Genomic DNA, 24,525 nt, shown 5'->3' with positions numbered 1-24,525 from the left:
AGGAAATGTGCATCAGATACTGTTATCCGGGTACTTGAGAGAGGAGCTACAGCAGAAGGGGTCTGTCCCTGGAAGCCCCCATAGGGTCCTGCTTGGTTAGAAGAGTGAGTAATTTGTAGTGTTTGGGGGGAAAAAAGACACAATATATTAAGAATATAACTCTGCAGGTTCTGTCTAGACATTTTTCTCAAAACATGATTTATTATAGAGAATATAACATCTTTTGAATAAAACAGATAGAAGTAGGTGATACGGATAACAAATAGAGCAGGAAAAATCTCTGTTCTCAAGACAAGCCTTCATTCTTTCAGGTCATGTGTGCTATCTTGACTCAAACCATCCAGGTCAAAGTTGACATGGTCTCGTCCTGGTTGTCAAAGCCAACTGGAAGTCAAAAGTATATAAAAGTCCAGCTAGTGAGGAACCCCTGAGCAGGTCCTACTTGCCAGGCACCGGAATAAAGACTGAGAATGTCAAGTAGGAGCCAGTCAGCATCTCTACTCTTGACTCAGTGCTCGGAGTAGAGACAGACCCCAAGGTGGGAACTGATAAGAGGCTTCAACGGTGTGAACAGAGGGCTATGGACACGCAACAGAGAGAGATCAAGTTTACCAGGTGATCCAGGAAGCCTTCATTTGAGGTGGACCTTGAAAGGAGTTTGCAGGGCCTGAAAGAGGAGCTCAAACCATGTTCAAAGCCAAGGCTGTGGGGCTTCCCTGGTGGCGCAGTGGTTGGGAGTCCGCCTGCCGATGCAGGGGACACGGGTTCGTGTCCCGGTCCGGGAAGATCCCACATGCTGTGGAGCGGCTGGGCCCGTGAGCCATGGCCGCTGAGCCTGCGCGTCCGGAGCCGCAACGGGAGAGGCCACAACAAGTGAGAGGCCGGCGTACCGCAAAAAAAAAAAAAAAAAAAAGCCAAGGCTGTGAACACGGGGTGCGTCCGGGAAGAGCAAATGCTGGTCAGTGTAGTGGCAGCCCTCCTGGTCTTTTGCGGAACCTCTAGGAACGCCGAAGCTGGGCCAGGATGCTTGGGCCAGATTATTCTAGAGCTGCTTCCACTGGAGTCTGATAGGCTTAGCGTTTGGGTACAATCCCATGCTGGACGGCAGCTGAGCTGCTCTCAGAGAGGGAACAATGAAAATGCTTTGTAGTCGAACAGTCTTTTTTAACTTTTAAAAACTGCTTTTAAATCCATGTTCTCTTTCTAGCTAGCATGTATCTAGGGTGGCTGAGCTGAGTTCTTGATTTGCGTTCATTAAAACAAATGAAGGAGAGAAAAGGCAAATTGTCTGTATCACTCAGGTAAAAGAATCTTTATGCTATTTCCTGCAAAGTGTAGGCAAGAGATTATTTGGTGGTTTAAATTGCTCTATTACCACCTCCAAGAAATGCATCTCTGTCTTCCACGTACAGTAGGACAGATCTGTCCTACTTCCAACCACCCCTGACTGGGATCCCTGGCCTCCACCTACTCACAAGTTCTCATACATGTACATGCTCCCTAGTGAATGGACACGACCTTTAAATAAAACTTTGCGCATTTCAGCATGTATGAGAAATAAGTATTTTATTCAAGTCTCTGTGAAGTGTGTGTTTTAAATGCCTTAAGAACTCCTATAATAAATACAACAACTGCAAAGCTTTGACACTTGAAAACAACCAGACCGGACTTCCCTGGTGGCGCAGTGGTTAAGAATCCGCCTGCCAATGCAGGGGACATGGGTTCGAGCCCTGGTCCGGATGATTCCACATGCCGCGGAGCAACTAAGCCCGTGCGCCACAACTACTGAGCCTGCGCTCTAGAGGCTGTGAGCCACAACTATTGAGCCTGTGTGCCGCAACTACTGAAGCCCGGGCGCCTAAAGCCCATGCTCCGCAACAAGAGAAGCCACCGCAATGAGAAGCCCGCGCACCGCAACCAAGAGTAGCCCCCACTCATTGCAACTAGAGAAAGCCCGTGCGCAACAACGAAGACCCAACGCAGCCATAAATAAATAAATAAATAAATAAATAAATAAACAAATAAAAGCAACCAGACCTCCCCTGGCTGAATTAACAAAAATCAAGACTTTACCCTTCCTCTGAGACAGTGAAGTCTGATTATTTAGCACAACTTAAAAAGTTTTTCCTCACTACTGTAGCATGCTTCCCATGAAAGAGACAGTATCTTTCTTCATCTTATGGACCTGCTCGTGATTTCTATGAATCTCCCAATTAAACAAAACAGACCCATTAAAAAGCCATCCCCCTGCTACCTTCTAAGACGGGGAAAGCATCTTTCCAACAGTGTTGCCATTTCTTACTTTACAGATGTCCCCATAACATTCACGTGGCAGCTAATTCCAACAGTTTACACATATACATCCATAGTTCATATTGTAACATAAAATATTTTAAGGCACAAGGTATTTTGTACATGCTTCCACGTACATGTAAGACATCTAACAGAGGGCCGTGAGTCTGTCTCCATTTTCTCATCCACTTACCCATCCTTGAGTGTTTCTGCCTCCAGTCTTGCCTCGCTGGCATCTTTTCCCTGGTGAGTAGATCTCCATTTTTTTACTGTAATGCAAGAGAATAAACAAGGATTGGTCTTTGGCAAGAATGATGCCAAGATGCTAAAATGACAACTTAAACTGAAAATCAAATTTGTTTTACTGTAACGATACCACTTACTTTCCAAAAGCAACAGAACAGAAGGCATTTCCATCAGCCTCTTGGCAACCAGGTCGGAGACACTATTCCATCACTCATTAGCAGAAAAGAAGAAAAGCGATTTAAGGATTAAAAAAAAAGCACAGGGCTTCCCTGGTAGCACAGTGGTTGAGAGTCTGCCTGCCGATGCAGGGGACACGGGTTCGTGCCCCAGTCCGGGAAGACCCCACATGCCGCGGAGCGGCTGGGCCCGTGAGCCATGGCCACTGAGCCTGCGCGTCCGGAGCCTGTGCTCCGCAACGGGAGAGGCCACAACAATGAGAGGCCCGCGTACCGCAAAAAAAGAAAGAAAAAAACCCTATGTCTTCTTCAGGAACCCTACTGAATCTTTGAAGTAACTCATAAGGATCTTAACTGGCTGCGAATTTCTGAATTATTTCTCTGCTACACTGTGTTCCATGATGTTCTTCTTGCTGCTCTAATGGAAGCTATTTTCCCCAATGGGCTTTAATGTCTCTAGTCTAGTTCAAAGCCAGTAAAATTGATCTTTTAGAAAGACATTCCTAATATGGCGGTAAATAAGATATTAAAGCAATGTTAAGCTCACTTTTTTATGTTACAGTGTTTATAAGCAAATGGTTTGAAGTCTGTTTGCAGTATAAACTGTAATTTTAAATGGCCCCCAAATTAGTAAAAATGCTGGTCTGCACTGAGCTCCTTGCTTTTCCCCATTTACTAACATTCTGGAATAAGCTTTGTATAGTTTATTTTTAAAAAAAAAGCCAGGGATCTGCAAATATCACCCTAGAATTACAAAAAAATGGTTTCAAAAGGTTAAACAATTCACCACCAGTATCAGTAAACACAACTGCTAGATGAGAGAAGAATATCTGAACGAAAGAAGAGGTATTGAATTATGTGGTTTCAAGAGGCTCTTAACAATAAAAGATTTGAAATTATTATTTATGATAAACCTTAGCCAGAATCCAGTCTTTCAATAATTCCAGACCCATGCCAACTCTACCATACTTAGAGAATTTTTTTCAATAGCAAAATTTGAAATAAAAACTGGTTTTCATCTAATCCTAAGATAGGCATATATTTCAGCTAACCAGAAATACTATGCTGGTTAATTGCCCTTCCTACTAACAGCAACTCTGAACTCCTTTAAGATGAGTAACTGTAGTAACAAAAGTGGGTTTGATGATGACTTAGGCACTTACTAAGGCCTCAGTAAGGATTTGTTGAATGAGTAAAAGTTAGAAGAAAAACATTCTGAAAATAGAAAGGTATGCTCAGTTCAATTAGTATTTGAAAATTTTAGAACGTGCAAAATCAAGAATAGACAAGAGGGGCTTCCCTGGTGGCGCAGTGGTTGAGAGTCCACCTGCAGATGCAGGGGACACGGGTTCGTGCCCCGGTCCGGGAGGATCCCACATGCCGCGGAGCGGCTGGGCCCGTGAGCCATGGCCGCTGAGCCTGCGCGTCCGGAGCCTGTGCTCCGCAATGGGAGAGGCCACAACAGAGAGGCCCCCACCGAGAAAAAAAAAGAAACAAAGAATAGACAAGAGAAAGGAGGAGGAGCAGAGGAAGGCACAGCACCCAGGAAGGACTGAAAGCAGACAGCAGCGAAATGCAGTTATACGAGGGCTTTCACATAATAAAGGATACGCTCCATCAGGCAGACAAGAGAGTCAGGAAACAAAACATGACAGAAAAACTGGTCGAAATTCTGGAAGAAATCCGCAGATTTAACCATAATCACTAGTGGTAAGGAGAATTTAACTGCTTCGCCACCAGTTCATTAATCAGGATTTCGCTGAAGTTGTTTCTCCCGATGTCTAGCAGTTAGAGGAATGAGGTCAAATGGCTGGTGCTGAGAGAGAAAGCTATCCAGAAAACATTGCAATATTGAGAGAGAAAAAATTCGTACAGCATAATACAATGCAGTTTATTTTTAAATGCACTGGAATAATTTAAATAAGTTCACAGGAATGTTTGGAATGATATGCATTAATCGGTTAACTTCTGAGGCAAAACATGGTACTGCCAAGGGCAAGAGAAGGGTATGATGAAGAGAGGTCTCACTCCTCACAAACTGTATTTTCTGTGCTGGTCACTATATTTACAAGCAGATTGCTTTATTCTATTACTTGTGTAAAATGTAATGAAGATATTTTTAAATATCATACACACACACACAAAGAATTAACAAATTCTAACTCAAATTTTTCAGGTAGTAGCAGGATATAAAAAAGAGTAAAATTAAAAAGTTAATATTTCCAGTACCGTTACTTTAAAACATGAATCAGATAAATAAATAAAAATATGTATGTTTCCATTTTTTAAGATAAAAGTAATTATAGACATTTTGGAAATTAGGAGAAAACTGTTTATTGTGTTAGCATGATAGAATTATCAGTTACCCATCTAAAGCTTTTTTTTTTCCCCTCCAATACTTTCCCAATAATATTTTATATACTTTTACTAAAACTGTAACAAAAATGTAGCATGCTTTTTCACTTTACACAAGAATCCTTATAAGCATCGTATTTAAGAATCAGATTATATCCCACTCCTGACACCAAAAAAAAAAAAAAGAATCAGATTATATTCCATCATAAGAATGAACCATATTTGCTTAATTATTCCTTGACTTCTGAGAATTTTGAAAATTTCTTACTTTACTCTTAGGGAACTGGAAACTTTTCTGTGTATAACATTTCGCACATTTTGGATTACTCCCTCAGGGCAAATTCCCAGCCATAGAATTAGTATAATAAATGGGCATGAATAGTTTAATGACTCAATATAAATCACAAAGAGTGGTATCACTTTCCAATATACCTCACACAGTGCTCTCCAAGGGATCCAGGAAGTGGTTACCAATATGCAAATACTTGATGTGTTGTCGCTATATTGAAGTGTATCTTTTAAACTTTTGTTACATTTTTCTCCTTAGTCATTTTTTTTTTTTTTTTTTTTGCGGTACGCAGGCCTCTCACTGTTGTGGCCTTTCCCGTTGCGGAGCGCAGGCTCCGGACACGCAGGCTCAGCAGCCATGGCTCGTGGGCCCAGCCGCTTTGCGGCATGTGGGATCCTCCTGGACCAGGGCACGAACCCGCATCCCCTGCATCGGCAGGCGGACTCCCAACCACTGCACCACCAGGGAAGCCCCTTAGTCATTCTTTACATACAAGAATCCCTTTGATTTTTATATGTTAATCAATCACCTTATTCACGTTTCATTTTTTTCATTTTCAAGTGATTGCTTTGATGTTTTAGTCATAAAAAGTTAAATATGCTTTTAACTACAAAGTGGTCAGTTTTCTTCCTTGCCAATATTTATATACTTATTTCTGTTCCATGTCTTATTATAGAAGACAGAACATCCAAGCTAATGTTTAAAAAACAGTGATGATACCAACCCTTCTTAATTTGATGCTAATTTTAATGGTCTCTACAGACGCAGCATTGCATTTAATCTTGGCTTTGTGTAAGAAGCCGTACTACTGTTCTGACTGTCTCTGTTATCTGTCTCAGGATGGGTGTTGAGTTTTAGAAGTTAATGTCTCCATGTTTATGGACACAAACCCACGTTTCATTTATATTGAATCATCATTACGTTACTGAACAAACCTGGGTCTGCTCACCCGATACACAGCAAAGCCAATCTACTGATGCCAGATTGTGGGGAAGGAAAGTACAGCATCTACTGCAAGGCACTAAACAAGGATCACTGCAGCTAATGCTCAAAAGACCCAAAACTCCTCAATGGCTTTTAGGGAAGGGATTTAAAGCCAGGGAGAGGGACAGGGTCTCAGGGTGCATGATCAACTCATGGACATTATTCTGATTGGTTGGTAGTGAGATCAATTATCAGTCTTCATTTGACTTGACATATCAGTAATGTTCAATACATTTAGCCACTCTCTCCTTGAAACACATCTTCACCTGGCACCCAGGACATGACTATTTCTTATTTCTTATCCTGTCTCCGCTTCCTTTTCTGGATTCCTTCTCATCTTCCAGATCCTGAGAAGTTTAGCACTTCAAAATCCCAACCTCCTCTCTGGTCTGCCCAATCCATCTATATGCTGACTACTCCCAATTTCCTATCTTTAGTCCTGAACCCTCCTCTTAGCCAAATTAACGAAGGCACTCCAAATGTAACATTATAAAATCAAATTATTTATTTTCCCTCCAAAATTTGTTTGTACCATGTTTTTGTCATATTAGTATATGAATCCCCATTCTTATAATTACTCAAAGCTAAAAACATAGGAGTCACCCTTACCACGCCTTTAGAAATATATCCGAATCTGATTACTAACCACCACCTACACTGCTACTATTCTGGTCCAAGCCATAGTTATAACCTTCACCATTACAGCAGCCTGTTGAATTTTATTTCCCACTCTTGTACAGTCTACTATGTAGCAGCAAAAATGTTCCTTTTAAAACGTAAATCATATCACATCGCTCCACTGCCTGAAATTATTGCTCAAGTAAAAACCAAAATCTTTAAAACAACCTGTGAGACTCTATAATCTGTATCAACCTCACCCACCACATCCTCTCTGATCTCATTTCCTTCCAAGACTTTCTTTGCCTTTTCATCCCAGGCCCACCGGCCTCTTCTCTTTCCCCAAACAAGCATGCTTACGATATACATATGGTTCATTTCATCTGGACCTCTACCAAAATCTCACGTTATCCTGGAGGACAACTCTGTATCTTAAAAATTATACCCTATTTTTGTCACTCTCTACTTCTCTTCGATTTCTTCAGTTTTTTTCAAAATAGCATAAACCACTACCTAATAACTTATTCATATGTTTACTTGCTAATTATGTGGGGAAAAAACACACATACAGACACTCAGACACATAAACCTCAACAGAGCAGGGACTTTGTTATTTTATTTACTGACTTATCCCAAATAATTAGATAAGATCCTGGCCCCAGGTAGACCCACCATAAATATTTGTTGAATGAATGAATGAAGCCAATTTCTTCATGAAGCATTGACTGAATTTCTGTTAGGTATCAAACACTGCCTTAAGCATGATAATACCTTTAAAATTTTTCTAACAATTCTAGCCATCTAAAAATTAAATACACTTATCTGTATTTTAGTTATGAAGTTCTGAGAGATTAAGGGCTTGCTTAAGGTTACATAGTTAGTAACAGAATTGGATTTCAGTCTTTTAATTTCAAGCTTTTATCTCTATTACCCCAGTTATCAATAATGTTGGGTGCCTTGGATAACCACAGAATAGAATCCATGGAGAGAGGATTAAAAGCCAGACACCACTGAGAACCATTCTAAGTAGCTCTCAGCAGTTTTACAATCTTTTGTCGAATTACAAGGGCCAGTATTCAGACTAGAATATTGAACTTCTGCAGGAAATGTGTTCTTCTGATGTGTAGAGCTAGGAAGCAGCATCCTTTCCATCAGAGGAATGGGCTGACAGTCAGTCTAAGCACCTGGGATTTCCATACACTTTTGTCACATTTATTGGACTAATAGATTTGAAGAATGGTTTAAAGCAAAATTAGTGGTGCAAAAAAAATCTCTGCCTACAGTCACATGATTTGTCCCAATTATGCATTTTCTAATTAGGAAATAAAGGTGTCTATAATTTGCTCCAGATGAAATTTGTTCGTTCCTGTTCAATCCTACTTCAGCAGCTGGACTTCCAGGGCCACCAAAGAGAGTATATTGTTCTAAGGAAAGATATTTTCTTACACCGCACACAAGTCTCAAACAATCTAATCCTAAAGAATAGTTTTGCTAAAACTCATCTTCTTGTGACCTTAGCTTAGAGGTTGTTCAAGAGAAGGCCCAGTGAGTGCAGAACAGTAGGAAATGGTCAATTTTCCCTCACTTCAGGGCCGAGTCTGGAGAATCAAGTCTGTATTTGGACTTGATGTTGGAATACTCTGAACACGTAACTTTAATATAAACCTATGGCAAAGATTATGCATTTCATGTTCTTAAAAGAGATTATAAACCACATGTTTTGTTTTTATTAGAAGCATTCCTTGTTTCTGGAAGAGTTTGGAGGTACGTAAGGCCACAGTGGTTTTAAGAAGAGTTTAGGAAAAAGACAAAATCCACTAAAAGTAGGGAGAGAAGATCATGAGACAGCACTACACAAATTGTAGAGGCACCGAAACAGCATTTCTGCTTCTATTTCAGTGTGTAACTGTGAAGTGTCTGGGAAAACGCAATCCTGTAAATGAAATGTATGACATTTGCTTAACCAGGCAGGAGTGGCTTAAACTGAGCAAGATTAAAGTTTAAAGATTTTGTTTCATCTCATTATAATGAAGTGAAGAAAAGAAAAAGACTAGGGATAAGCTTTAATCTCTGATTATTAAGGGTATAGTTTTGCTCATATTATTTTGATGTACAGTAAAAGTAAAATTTAGCTAAATTTGTATTTGCTCATCAACTGATTGTTAGTTTGGATTTCCCAGATTTTATTTCATGAGCTCATTTTTCTTTTGCTTTCCATGGACCCTAGAATAGCTAACTAATCTTGCATGAATGATAGTAGGGTAAATTATATAACAAGTAAAGATGAAACACAGGTGAGACTAAACTAGCCCATGACCAGACATCGATCAAAATACTTTTGAAGAAAAAAAGCAAAAACAAATGTCATGGAAAGACTAAGAACGGACTGAAATCTACTAGGCACATCAGAATCACAAATGTGGTGATTTTCTTGTTAAAGTGGAATAGAACAATATTTGCTAGTGAATGAAATAGGTAAAATTTTCATCTCATGTTGATTTCCTATCACAATCTGTATGGAACTTTTCTCCCACCAAGATAAAACCCTTTACCAAAAAAATATAGAATAATCTCATTTAGTTTCATGTCTCCTATCCCTGCTTCCCTCTATCCTTTCATTCACAGAAACTCGTGCACTATTGTGTGGAGAAATTTGGTAAAAAAAAATTTAAAATAAAATTAGAGGTAACATTTTTAAAAGGGTCTGCAACATATATACTGCTAATACCCTTAATAGATTAAAAAAAACTTCTACAAAACAATAAAAGAACAAAAAAAAATCCCCCCAAAATGTACAAAAAACAAGAACAGATAACTCAAAAATAAAAAAATACTAAGTACCTTTAAATATGTGATAAAGTCAAGTTCAAAAGTGAGATGACATGTTTGCCTATTACATTGGCAAAGATAATTCCCGTTCTCAAGAGAGAAATTTGGCACTATAACTCTTAAAATTTGTATAGCATTCCATTTCCAGAAACTTATGCCAAGGGAATATTCATACATATATTCAAAGATTAAGCTGTCAGAATGTTCTTTGCATTATTTGAAATGACAAAAGATTAGTAGTAAGTTAAACATCCAATATACAATACTTGGCAAAAATTATCAAGCATCAGTATGACAGGATCTTATAAAGTCACTAAAAATGCCAGAGAAGATTATTCAATGATTTAAAAAAATCAATTCCATTTTATCAAGCAGAAAACTAGATTGCTAAATACTATAGTGAATAATCCCTGATTAAATAAAATACATAAGTATTTTCTAACGTTTCTATAATGAATATTGATTCCCTACTAGTAAGAAAAATAGGCTTACAATTAGGCAAAGTTTAGATGTAATACTATGTGAACAGAGCAGAAATTCAGTGTCTTCTCACTTTCCCTCCCAATATAAACACCAAAAACTTCACTTGCACTTGTTATAAAATTGTATTTCTGTATTTCACCTCTGTATTATTCTCTCTTCTCACTAATGATCTCTGTACATATATATAATACAAACTTGAAGTAAGCCTTTAGGGAAGGAGGGCCAGTTATTTTAACTTATCACTTAGAATAGCTTCTCACAAAAATAAGTACTAAATTAATTTTTTGCTTCTATGACGTAAATCACTAAACAAGGACAGGGAATGCTAAGCCCCTTAAAATTAATGTCCTCAAATTAACTTTTTCTCAAACAAGCTGCCTTCTGACCATAAAAACACCATCTGCCCTTCATCAGAAACCCTCAGAAATTTAATCGTCTTCACTGCAGACTTCCCACTCTCCCCCACGTACTTGGTTACCTCATCCACCCATGTCACTCTCAATGTCCCTTCCTGCCCATCCCCACTGCCACTGCCTTATTCTAAGCCCTCATCCCCTCAATTCTGGATCTTCCGGATTGTCTAATAGCTGCCCTTCCTGACTCTGGGATATGTCCATGTAAATCCAACCTCCTTGCTACTGTCAGTCTACTCTTTCATAAATATCCCTTTAACCAAGTCACTTCTTTGCTTTATAACCTTAAAGAGTATTTCCTCCAAATAAAAGCTAGCATCATACTAAACCACTGTTTGTTTCATGAGCTCTTTTTTTGTTTGTTTCACCACTGCCCACTTTAATTTCTAAATTCCCCAATATATGCCTTTCCTCTGGTCCAACTATATCGTATCCATACGTAAATGCACCATGTTCATTTATACTTCTGGGCTTTCTCTGAGGTGACTTGTTTCACGGGTAATACCTTTCTTCCTCCCGAGCCATTTCCCAAACCGTACCCATCTATCCAGCCTCAGCTTGTCACAGTTTCTGTACATCTTCTTTAATATCCCCTGTAGATCTCTTCCTTCTTCAAACGCTTTTAGTACCCGGAGTCTGGATCACAGAATTTAGTGTGTACGAGTCCTGACGTTACTTGGGCTTTGTTTCATGCTTGCTGCTTGCGCTTCTCCCCGTATTACACAATACCTCCTGGTAGCCTGTCTTACACCCAGTAGTTTTGCTCCGCCCACCCCTCCCCTAAATTGCCCCTCCCGCCAGCACTGGTAACCACTAGTTTGTCCTCTGTACAGTGAGTCTTGCTTGCCATTGGCTTTTGGAAACAAGGTAGCAACCTGCAATCTGGGGGCAGGTTGGAAGTGCAGAGCAAGCCCCACCAGAAGAAGGCCCCAGGCGGCTCCTTCGCCTGCCAGCAGCTTCTTTTGTGTCCTTCGCCAATAAAACGGTCCAGGTCAGGGCTCAGCAATATTTCCCATTAAAAAAGGAAAGAAAATTAGTGTATCATGTTTTTGCCAAACCAGCATCTGTTACCATGGAAACCTACAAGACTCTGAAGTTAGTAGCAGAAAACCCTGGGTCTGGATCCACTTTGCCTTCAGTGTCACCTGGTGTCATCACAGGGTCTGGATGTGTCTGGGCCACTGGGCCCTGGTTGTTGTTAGAAACGATTTGTGACTTTTATACTGGGATCTGGAAAAATCCGCATCACATTTGTTTAGGCTGAATGCTCCGCACGAGTGGTGCTAACACAGAACGTGCACGGGAAGAGGGCGCCAGGCGGGGAGGACAGCCCACCGCGGGAAGGGTGAGCAGCCGGGCCGCGCCCCACCCCGGAGGTTGAGGTGTGGGCGTTTTTCTCCCATCGCAGCGCGGGGGAGCAGGAAAGCAGGGTGCTGGGAGGGGGTTCCGGACCCGTTCGTTCTGCGGACAGCTGTGGGGCCGGGGCCTGAGCCGGGCAGTGAGCGCTCAGAGGTGGACAAACAGCTTCGCCCTCACCCGAGTGAATGGGAGGCGGCGTTTGAAAGGAGTGGCAAGAATGTAGGTGGATCTGTGCCGGGAAGGACAGGCCACGCGCAGGCGCCCCAGGACGGATGTGGACGTGAAGCAGGCCGCTGAATGCAATGGAGCAGAGCCAGCGGGGGGCGGGGGTAGGGGGGAGAGGGAGCCGGCAAAGGAGATGGGCTGTCACCGGGAATGGTCACCTTGCCACACACCTGCGTGACCCTGAGCCGGGGGCCCGCCCCTCCCACCTCCGAGACTTACAAGAAGGAGAAACAAGAGCCCAACGAGCTTCCGGCCGTGGCACAAGCTCCGCGCCTGGCAGGGCTCATGGCTTAGCCCTGGCACCTTCCTTCGCAGAACGCAGGCGGGCCCCGAAGTGCCCTCCGGCTCCAAGATCCGGTGCATCCGTACACAATGCTGGTTCTTCACTCTGCACACGTATCACACAAAACAGTTTAAACAGCAGCATGCACTGACACTCTTAAAGAAAGCAAGACGAAAGTGGAGAGTGAAAACGCTGTTTACTTCCAGAGACCGTTGTGGTAAGTCACAGACAGAGGATGACACGCATCTGAAAGCCGCAGCCCAGGAGCAGCCAGGATGTGAAGGGAACTTGGGACTGGGCTTCGCTGGGCCACTCGGTCACCTGGGACTTCAGCAAGTCCCTGCGCCCTGCTGGGCTGCAGCTTCCGCCCTGGGATCGTTTTCACACTTTTAGACTCTAGCCATGGAACAATTTTTATTATGAAGAAAATTCCAAGCATGGTTTCTACTAAATGCACATCACTTCCACACTATGTCAAAAAATCCCGAGTCAAAGCATGGTAAAGTGGAGGCGTCTGTATGCTCTGTTCTGTTTCGGCTGCTCTCAGTACGGTTTCTTAATCCCTCTTTATCCCCTCGTCTTATTACTGCTGCTATTCCCTCCTCTAAGCTTTCTTCCAGGGAGAGTCTATCCACTTCCACAGATGAGGCCCCAGATTGTACCTCCACCCCTTCTAATGGCTTTCCAACAACTCGATGTTCCCAGGGCGCTCCGCACACGCACCTCTGCCCTCCAGGTGTCTACCCGCTCTCACACTCCCTCTAACCCTCGACCCCAGTCTCTCCCCATCGCTCGTCCACAGTCTCGCCATCTCTCTTCTGGGTCTGTCAGTACCTTTCCTGCTGGTCTTCCCACCCCTAGCTCCTCCCTGCCCTAAATCCATCCTCCACACTACTGCCAGGATGATTTTTCAAAAGAAAAATTTGATGATCGTTACACCTCTGCTCAAAGTCTTTCAATGGCTAACCATGGCCTAGAAGATCAAATCCAACTTCCAGCTTAACGTACAAGGAATTTCTCATCTCATCTCAACCCACCGACATCTCTGGCCTCATTCTTGATGACGCCCTTTTCAAAGTCTCAGCTTCAAGGAATTCTCACTGCCCCAGAACTGCCCAGGCTTCACCCGCATTCGAGGTGCCCCTATACTAATCACACTGCATTAACTACCCATCAGTCTCCACCTCCAAATTCTTACCTTCTCGTCGACAGAGAGCGTTGTGTTACTCACACTTGTACCTCCCAGGTCTGTAATAGCATCCTCTGTGTGGCAATCCCTCCGTGAACGTTAATTAAACGAAGGGGAAAAAATCAATTATTTGTTTCTGAGCCTTGAAAGAAGAGGAAAGTGGTATCTTGGAAAAGGACCTTGAACAGAAAAGGTTTCATCCCTGTCTCAGTAAACTCTAACTTATATTTCCATTAAGACACCAACACAAGTAATAACACTTTATTATTCCTATACAAGGCAGCTAGCGATTTGACCATATGTAGCCTAGAAATGTTCAAGGTCCCACTGTCCCTGCCAGACTTTGTTCCGTATTTTCCCTGATTAACATAAAGTAAACTTCTCCAGAGCATAATCACTTAGATGCTCTAAAAACAGTGTCTGATTTTTTTCAGTCCACTAAGATATTATTTAGAACTTTTCCATTGCTGAGTATTTCTCAGCCCCTGAGAAACACAGTGCCGCTTCCAAAAGGCACTGACATTCTCAGGATTTGCCTGTGAGCTGGGACAACTTGGTTATGTACAATCGACCAAGAACAGCTTGGGCTTTAAATTTTCCATCACTGGCGGAATTTCCTCTGTTCAAGTTGACCCCAAAGTTTAATTTAGATTGTGCAGAAAGAACGTGTTGATCGACTGGCCATTCCATCAGGTGCGACTCACCAGGTGACATCAGCTAAATCTGCAGCTGTCCGGGGCAGAAGGTGAACTGGACTGATCTTATTAAACAGGAAGAACAACTAGAATGTGAAATCAGATCAAAGGTGCTTCTGAGGGAAGACAGGAACACAAATCCTGCAAATGAATATTTCAGCACAGCACGGATGGTCATTTAATTCGAAGACTCTGGTTTGCCAGAGAAAGTCAGCGAGCGGAACACGTAGCTGATCAATCTTAATGCGAGTCTAATGGCTAAAGCGATCCTGAGGGGTGTCATGTGCAGACCGAGAAAACAAGCACAATGACACAGCGGTTCTCAAAAGGCCTGCAGACAACTGCAACTGGATAAAGAAGGAAAAGGGAAAAGAAAATCCAGTTGAAAGAGCTGATCTAAAAATTAGGTTTAGAAAGTGTATTTTTTCAGTGAAAAGGGCCCATCCTATTATAAATCCTGACAAGCTCAACTACTTTAAAAGCAGGTGATAAGGCAGCTTGGCAGGATGGGAGTGGGCAGGACACGGGGGGCTGTCCGGCACCGTGGTGCTGAGGGGAGGACTGAGCGCGGCCCAGAGCTCGGTGGGGCACCCAGGAGGTCACAGACGCCCAAAAGCCAAGTGTTCAAATACCCGGCAGGTCAAAACCCCAAGCAGACAAGTACGGAGGGTTACGAAGAGTGGCTGGGGTGAGGGAGAGAACGCCGGCCTTGGAGGGCTAGCACAGCAGCTGGTAGAGAAGGAGGTAGGTGTCGGAGGGTTTCTTCTTTCCTAGCAGGTGCCAGCGATGCAGCGGGTGAGGGGCAGCCCAGCCCCACTTCAGGAGGAAGAAGCCAGGGCAGGGCAGGGAGGAGACCGAGAATTTGGGAACTGAGACACACCCGGGAGCGCTAATAACTTCTCGGATATCCAAGCCAGTTTGGGGATTTCAATCAATCAAAAGCACCTTTTGATCGATGACTCCCCAAACTATGTCCTCAGCCCTGCACAGCTCCCTGAGTTTCAGACTCACCTACCCACCGGCACCTTGACAGCCCCGCCGGGAACGTCTCAGCCTCCTCTAGACCATGATGTATCGGAACAGAACGCTCTGTTCTCCGCCCTACCCGACCCGCTGCGGCCCCAGTCTTCCTGGCCCCGTAAATCACATCACCGTCTGCCCAGCTGCTGAGCGAGGAGCCCTGCTCGCTGCTCTCTTCCTGTCACCTATTCCCACTCCAGCCCGCCAGCACGTGCCGCCAGCGCCGCCTCCGAGTGCATCCCCAGCCCTCCCACTGCTCTCCGCTCCCCATCGCTGTCGCCCGGTCCAGGCCGCCGCTCCCCTGGCCTCCGAACCATCTCCCTGCTTCCACCTCTGCCCCCAAATCATTCTTCCACGGCAAACCCAGCCAGACCGATACTTCACGAGTGCGGATGAGGCCACGTTCCTCTCCTGCCTCACCCCACCAGTAACTTTCCTTTATCCCGACCATCACATCCACTAGGCCTGTCGCACCCCCCAAGTCCCAGTCTTAATGCTTGCGGTGCCCTCTTTCTGGAATGTTCTCTCTAGACCAAAAGTTTCCAAGACATGTCCCCAGCCGGCAGCAATCGCCCCTCCTGGGAACTTGTCAGCAACGCAGCACGTGCTGGGGTCCCATCCCAGACCTACGGAGTCAGAAACCCAGCAACCTTGAGCCACAGCCCCAGGCGAGACAGCTGCTCCAGGCCAACACGGGGGGCCTGGTCCTCGGGTTCATTCAGATGCCCCCCCCTCGGAGAATCACATCACCTCTCCCTCCCTCCCTCCCGCTCATGCTGTTTCATTTCATTCAGAGCACTGGCGTTACTGCGAAACTGTTCTAACTGTTTTACATGTTCGTGTCTGGTCCCCCATCTCCCTACCTCCCACCTAGAATACAGGCTCCAGGAACACAGGGACTCTGTTCTCTGTCGTGCCCTGTGTACCTAGAGGGACTTGGTAACTCCACAAGCACAGATGGAATGCGTGCAATCCAGGGGGAGGGCCCTAAGCCACAAGATGCGCATGGTCACACTCTCCTCCCTGAGACAGCCGGCCCCGGAATGACCTGGAGGGTAAAACACGGGGCTCCAGGTCCACCCCAGAGCTCCTGAGCAGTAGGCCCGGGGTTGCTCCCCTGACAGCCCCCAAGTGAGGCCGACCCTGCTGACCCGGGACCAGGTCGAACATCACAGCTCTAGCTGAAACCATCACAGGGGTGCTGAGAGTACTCGGCGGCACAGACCCCCAGGGATTCCTCCTTACCTCACGGCATGCGTCTGCTTTCCAGATCTCACAGTCCCCCGGCCCCGTCCTGACCGGGCCAGACAGGCAGCCTGGGGCAAGACCCGCAGGAAACTCAGGAGGGGCTGCAGCGTGATGAGGGTGACCCACCCGGCATGGCTGGTCCCTGAGGCAGAAGGAGTGGACGTCACCTGGGGAAAGAGGAATTCTACTGAAGAACTGAGCTGGGGTTCGGCTGAAAGGAACTTTCCGGTCCAGTTCAGAGGTTTGGTTGGTAAGGAAAGGGGAGGCTTGGGAAAGCTGTAAGCATCAGATCTGGGTTTTGAAAGATCATTTCAAGGAATAATATGGGCCACGGATCGCAAGGAGGAGAAAGCAAACGCAAACTTTTAGAGCAGTCTCTGCATAGGAAATATTCAAACATAGGACATCTGTTTGGGAAGTCTGGGTTTTATTCACCAAATTTGTTTAAAGCTGTGTGAGCACGCACTGCATTTTAATCTGATGAAACAAAGGATGTAGATCAACTCAATACTGGTTTCCTTTCTGCTGGAAAATGTCCTTAAGAACCCAGTGATGTCTGTCGGAGCCCAGGGGCAGGTCACAGATGTGCAAGCACATCTCCTGAAATGGGCTCATCTCAAAAGATTGGCTTTGTTTATTTAAGGCTTTCAGCACCAGCAAGTATTCACTGAAAGAGGCCACAGGAAACAGGAGAGGCAAACTCTCCGCCCCACCCGACCTGCTGCGGCCCCAGTCTTCCTGGCCCTGTAAATCACATCACCGTCTGCCCAGCTGCTGAGCGAGGAGCAGGGATCGGGATTTTGACTCTTTGCAAAATGTAGAAAATTCATTGTAGGGTGGAAAGAAAATCATACAACAAATGTCATCCACAAAGGCCTGAACGATGCAAAAATACAGGGAAAAAAAGGGTAATGGAGGAAGAGGTAAAGGGTAAAGGAGAGGTGGAAAGAGTGATTGTGTGTCTTCTTAAAAACACAGACACTTTCATTATAAATAAAACCATAAATAGGTGTATGCAATTTTTAATTGTTTGTATTAATTCTGGCAGTCCTGCAAGTTCTTCTTGTTTCATTGACATGGTTAGAAGTCTTCACACACTGCATCCCATTGCTTTCGTCCTAGGTGAGCCAAGGACCCGCGGGAGAGGGTAGCCCAGGTCTTGGGCTGAGCGCGGGCCCCGTCGGTGGGCACTGGCGCTTCACCCGGTGTGGAGAGAGAGGTCCAGCTTGCAGCACCGCTGGGCGTTTTCATGGGATCACATGCTCACACATCACTTTTCATGATGGCATAGCACTTAACAAGTCCCATGTTATTTGCTGACCTAGAACGGTGAGCTTTCTTAGGGCAGGGATGGGAGCCTTGATTTCTGTGTCCCCAGGTACAGTACACAGTAGGCACCCAACAAATACCTGATGAACAGGTAAAGGAATTTTTCTGACAGTGTCTCAGATACATCATTGCAAACCGAACTTAAAAATCATTGTTCAGGGACTTCCCTGGCAGTCCAGTGGTTAAGACTCTGCGTTTCCACTGCAAGAGGAATCCTGGTCGGGGAAATAAGATCACCCATACCGCGAGGCATCGCCAAAAAATTTTTAAAGTAAAAAAAAATTTATTTTTTTAATTCATAAATAAAATGAAATTTTAAAAAATCATTGTTCAGACCTGTCAGTGGCTGCTCAGGGATTCCACATGAATCAGGTATCGATCAATCTGTTTTATATATTTATAAATGTTTTATTAAAAGGTCCAGGTTTATATGTGACAAATATGCAGGCAGAAAATAAAGTATAGCTTTTTAAAAGATATTATTCCGTTCTATCTTGACACTAAACAAAAAGGCTTTTAAAATGAACATTCTTATTATCTTGAAGTTCCTTTGAACATTTTTTTAGTGACAGTCTCATTTATGTGTCAACTGATTCAACCTCTTCCTGACGTTGTCATTAAAACCAATTTCAATTCTCCCTTTCTTTCTCTACAGACAGAATATATACTTAAAAACTTAAATAGATATCATCATTAAGGCAGGTTTATTTTGAATCTATAAGATATGACCAATCTACCTCTCTCCAACATCACAGTAAGTACAGATCATATGTTATGTTTTCTAACCATACACTGAAGAGATATATAAATGGAAAACACCATTTATATATCAGGTCTGCCTTTATCAATTCATTTCTATTCATTGTTATTCATTAGAAACCTAGGTTTTCATGAAACTTAAAACAGAAATTCCAAAGGTTAGCTCTTCTCTTCCCTACTCAGATAGACAGAAAGGATGCCTCTAGACTAGAGACAAACTTTAAAGCCCTTTCTAATAAGCCAGGCACTGTATAACAAAAACCTAACCCTTAGAGGCTCAATATCAAGGTGATATTGATGAAAGAGCATAGACAAAGCACTACGCAAATGTAAATCCCAGGAAAACCTAATTCTCCTGGGCTGTTCCCTGGAGTGTTTTTCTTGCTGGTTTACATGGCTGCCTTCCTGTCCTAAATGTTACCTGCAGAGGGTTCTGCCCTGACCCCCAGTCCAAGCTGGACGCCCCCTTATTTGATCCTCTGCACTGTTCGGGTCACTCTGGGAGATTTTACTTGTTCATCAGTTGCTAGCTGGCGAGCTAGCTTCCCCACTGGAATGTCAGCAGGACCCACGAGACTGCCAGTTCCTGAAAGAACACTTGCAGCTCTGAAGCCTTCCCATAAATATTTGCTGAATGACTGAATATACCCACCAAACAGCTGATGCTGAAGAGGTTTTTATCTCAAGACTCCCTGGGCTTATTGACTATTCAATAAATATTTACTGAGTGTCTAATCTCCAAGAACCATTCTAGGCTCTAAAGACACGTTAGTAAACAGAATAGAAAAGCAGGGCTACCCTGGTAGCGCAGTGGTTGAGACTCCGCCTGCCGATGCAGGGGACGCGGGTTTGTGCCCCGGTCCGGGAGGATCCCACATGCCGCGGAGCGGCTGGGCCCGTGAGCCATGGCCGCTGAGCCTGCGCGTCCGGAGCCTGTGCTCCGCAACGGGAGAGGCCACAACAGTGAGAGGCCCGCGTACCACCAAAAAAAGAAAAAAATAAAATAGAAAAGCAAAATCCCTTCTCTCACGGAACTTGTATTTTGGTGCAGAGAGACAGACAATAAATTAACACAGTAAGTAAATAAAGTATGTTAGAACATAAGTGCTTGGGAAGAAAAAGAGCAGAGTGAGGGCGGTCGGGTGCCGAGATGGAGAGTGAGTGTCCCGGTCAGATGTTACAGGCTTAGTTCATGTCTTGCTTTCAACTCACCAAACAATCTTTAAACGTATCTCATTTGAATCTCGCCATAACTCTGTATGCATCTTCACAAAGTTTCGAAGAATAGTACTGAGTGTCAGGAGCCCTCCGGTGTGGGCTTCCTTTTGCCTTTAACCACTTGTATGAATTCGGTGGAAAAACCCTTCTGGGCCTCAGTTTCTTCATTTGTAAAATGAAGGGGTTAAACAAAATTATAAAATCCTTTCAGGCCTGGAAATATTTTAATGACAATGTGGAACTTTACAGAAAGTTAAGGAACACCTGTCTTTTGGCCTGGAGAAAAGGCTTCCCTCGAGACCCCACCCCACGTGACTTGGACGGATTCACGGACACAGCCCTTGTTTCCCTATGGCAACACCAGACTCTGCACATCCCCATCTCTGCCTCGTAAATGATTAGTTGAACGTTTGTCCTCCCTGATCAATCGGAACTGAAAACTTGTTATCCACAGTTTGGTTCAGACCCTCTCCCCTGAACTCTGGCTTATCCTCAGCTGGAGCAGCAGGCAGACCCCATGAGAATCGGCTGGGCTCCGGAGAAGCCCTTCTCTGATCTCCCAGCCAACCAGGCCACCCTTTATCCCACTTTTCCCACCACTGGCTCTTTCTAGCCTTGTTTACTTCTCCTTAGGAAAGAAAAATCCTTTCTGCCTAAACCTTGAGACACCTGCAAACTCATGCTCAGAGCATTCTCGATACTGCAACAGGCCCCTCCCCTACTACAAAAGCCCCTCCCCTCCTGCAACAAGCCCCGCCCCTACTGCAACAGGCCCCTCCCCCACTGCAACAGCCCCCTCCCCCTACTGCAGCAGGCCCCCTCCCCCTACTGCAACAGCCCCCTCCCCCCACCCCAAGTAAATGGGAACTAGTGTCCCATCTGCTACCAATATCAAAGGGGCTGTTCCCATTGCAAGACGCAGAGCACTGCACCCTAAAGTCCTCCTCACCAGATTCGCTCTCTAAATCTCACCTTCCAGGTCTCTCATCACCCCCACAAACGTTCATTCCTCTGCCTACTGCTTTCTTATGAAAATCGATACCTGCCCTTTATAAAGTCAGGCCCATGTTCCGCCTGAGCTTCTCCATGTGCATCTCCACTCCTTACCCCATCAACTGAACTGAGACTCAGTTCTGGAAAGGGTCCTGGGAGCCAAACAACAAAACCCTGAAGCTTCCAAGAAGGTAGAGACGGAGGGGAGTGGTGAGCACCGGGTTATGTGCAGGTGCAGCTGGTACAAGTTCAACTACACACCTGGGTGTAGGGGCATCGAAACGGTGCCAGAGAAGGGCTGCCTGCTCGCCCAACGAACATAGACCCCCCCAGACCTTCTCACAGCCTAAGCCCCTCCACTGTGGTTCTACTGTTTGAAGACACGTCGTTCGGTCAGCATCCTCTATAAACGTGAGACAGTTCCATCAGATGCTCACTGAAGAAAGAAAAGCCCACAGGGTTGGCCTCCCTGAGAGATAGATAGCATGAGTCCCCTACATGGCCCTTCTTCAGGGACTTTCAAGGACAATTTTGTCGTCATGAGACTTCGGCTAACTTTATGTTCAGATTTTAGAACCTAGCCCCAAAGGAAGAAGATAATGACATCTATGTAAATAAACTGAAGTTTATGTTTGTCTATCACTACAAGACACAAAAACAGCCAGATGGGTTTTGGGGATTTGTGGGTATTTTTCAACTAAATTCGGAGAGTTCCGAATTGGGGCAGAGGCATCTCAGAGAGGTCATTACCCCGCAAAGCAGCAGAAGTCAGAACTATTAGGAGAAACATGGCATATGGACTAAAAAGCTACAGCCAAGACACGCCGCAGTGGCTTTCAATACAAAGCTCAAAGTCAAAAGTCTCAAGAGCTGGTGATCTGAGCCGCAGGTGTTAGTTTGCTCTCCGTAGTGATCACACAGCAACGTGCTCCATTGCCTTGGAGCAGAGGCATCTGTCTGTGTGCAGACGGCACATGATCTCCCAGCAACCCAGCCAGGAGAGCTGGCGTGGCAGCATCACACCAGGATCACACGGGTATTGCTGAAAACCTGAAAATGAGCATTTGCATTGAATTTCACAGCTCATAAAGCATCACAAGCTCCATTAACTCCATGCAGGCAGAAATTTTTGTCTATTTTTTTCAATATTATAATCCCCAGTGCCTAGAACAGAAACCAACATAAGAGGAGATGCTCCATAAATGTGTTCAGTGAATTCTCACCACAGTCCTCTGACACAGTGTCCCTATTCTAAAGTTAAGAACATGGAAGTCTGGGATTTGATGCCACTTGTCTATGGTGATTGCAGTAGATAGGGACAAGTGTGGAGGGATGTTAGTGTGTCACTTGGGTCATGTGAAATTCAAGCTACTTTAGACACCTCCAGCTGGAGATGCCAACCTCTCTTGTATCCGGAAGGGGTTTTTCTCTCCCACCAATTCCTAAAATACTTTTTAATACCATTTCCCCACTTCCGGCTATTAACACGTACTGCCTGGTTTTATGATGATCTCTGTGTGGGTCTTATTCTGCTAACTACTGTGTAAACTTGGCAATAGGATTAATAGTGTGAAATTCTTTTTGTTACCCTTATAGGACCGACCTAACATAAAGGCTATCACAGGTGTCAGGTGCTGAATCCGGGCAACTTACCCAAGATTCCTCTAGCAATGGCTGTCAATATGCCCACAAACCCATTTCTTTTTCTTACTGGATACACAGCACATATACTTCCTAAACTCCTTTGAAGTTAGATGTGACAATGTGACTGAGCTCTGGATAGAATATGGGTAAGAGACACTCAAGTCCCCCGGGCTGGCCCATAAAAGTCCTGCTTAGTCCTCTACACTCTCCCTTATCTTCCCCTGCCAGATTCAGGGAATTCAGGGTGAACCTCAAGGCCTGAAACGATGGCAGAGCCTGAAAGAGCACAGCCTCACCATGTACATACCTGACCCTCCCTGGACTACGGTGTGAACAAAAAATAAATCTTGCGTTGTTGAGCCAGTGAGATTTGGGGATTGTTTGTTACAGCAGCTAGCATCTCCTGCCTCATACGGTTACCAGACTAGTCAGTACCAGATCTGGGTGCTTATTTTGTGATTCCTGGGCCAGTGCCCTTTCCTATCAGTTATCATGACAGCTTTGAATTTTTTTATTGGAGTATAGTTGAGTTACAATGCTGTGTTAACTTCTGCTGTATAGCAAAGTGACTCAGTTATATATATATAGTTATATATATAGTTATATATATATATATGAACACAAATATATACACATATATATGTGTGTATATATATATATACACATATGTGTATATATATATTCTTTTTTATATTCTTTTCCATTATGGTTTATCCCAGTACATTGAATATAGTTCCCTATGCTATACAGTAGGACCTTGTTGTTTACCCATCCTATATGTAATAGTTTGCATCTGCTAATCCCAAACTCCCAGTCCATCCCTCTCCCTCCTGTCCTCTATGTCTGTGAGTCTGTTTCTGTTTTGTAAATAGGTTCATTTGTGTCATTTTTTAGATTCCACATATAAGTGATATCATGTGGTATTTGTATTTCTCTGACTGACTTACTTCACTTAGTATGATAATCTCTTGGTCCATCCATGTTGCTACAAATGGCATTATTTCATTCTCTTTTATGGCTAATATTCCATGGTACCACATCTTCTTTATCCATTCATCTATGACCGCTTTGAATTTAAATGAAGACACCATTGATAGCATACGTGATTGGAGCAGGAAGGACTTAAGTTAGGGGCTGGACTCCTCAGGTACACATGCAGGTCTTCTTATAACAGCCTTTTTAATCACACTGGATGATAAACCCCTTGATGTGGGATTCTTCCATCTTTCTCCTTGTGTCCCAGCTCTAGCAAGATCCACGAGAGCAGGGGCTTTGTTTCCTCATCTCCAGCATGTAGATCAGTGCCTAGTAGGTACACAGTAAATATATTTGGGGGGGGTCCCTGGTGGTCTAGCAGTTAGGATTTGGCACTTTCATTGCCATGGCCCGGGTTCAATCCCTGGCTGGGGAACTAGATATATTTTTTTTTGAGTGAATAAATTTATAGATGAATGAATTTGCTCATTAGCCTTCAGCACTCTGGCTCCGTGTTGAAATGGCCTGATTCTAACAATTTCTGCCCTTTTGGTTTCACTCCATGATGTTGTTATTCCAGAACAAATTAAACAACTATGTCACAAGCTATGGCTCTGTTAGACAACTGGAGTCCACCACCCCGTTTCAACACATTTCCGAGCTTTGAAACTGTCATCGCCAAAAGATGCTGACAATTCCAGGGGGAGGGAAAACGGAAATGAACAGGTCCTCGTTATGTACAGCATGTGAGACTGTCTGTGAAGCTCTACACGCTGTAAACTGAACTCATCTTGACGAAGCCATAAAGGGGACTGTTGCCCAAAACCCCCAACACCGATGCATGGTCAAGAGAGGAATTGTTGCCCAAAACCCCCAACACCGATGCATGGTCAAGACAGGAAT

General features: G+C 44.2%; 1 long non-coding RNA gene across 1 annotated transcript; it reads right to left on the bottom strand.

The window, feature by feature from the left end:
• Positions 1-922: 922 nt before the first annotated feature.
• LOC114895507 lies at positions 923-2,745 on the bottom strand. Its single transcript, XR_003793568.1, has 3 exons — positions 2,676-2,745; positions 2,486-2,561; positions 923-1,113 (listed from the first exon to the last, which is right to left on the bottom strand). It is a non-coding gene; the product is annotated as an uncharacterized LOC114895507 (long non-coding RNA).
• Positions 2,746-24,525: the final 21,780 nt, after the last annotated feature.

Source organism: Monodon monoceros, unplaced genomic scaffold (genome assembly GCF_005190385.1).
Source record: "Monodon monoceros isolate NGI ecotype Baffin Bay Population unplaced genomic scaffold, NGI_Narwhal_1 Super_Scaffold_14, whole genome shotgun sequence".
NCBI classification, from domain to species: Eukaryota; Metazoa; Chordata; class Mammalia; order Artiodactyla; family Monodontidae; genus Monodon; species Monodon monoceros.
The sequence above is the reverse complement of the archived record's forward strand: the minus strand, read 5'-3'. Positions and strand labels throughout refer to the sequence as shown.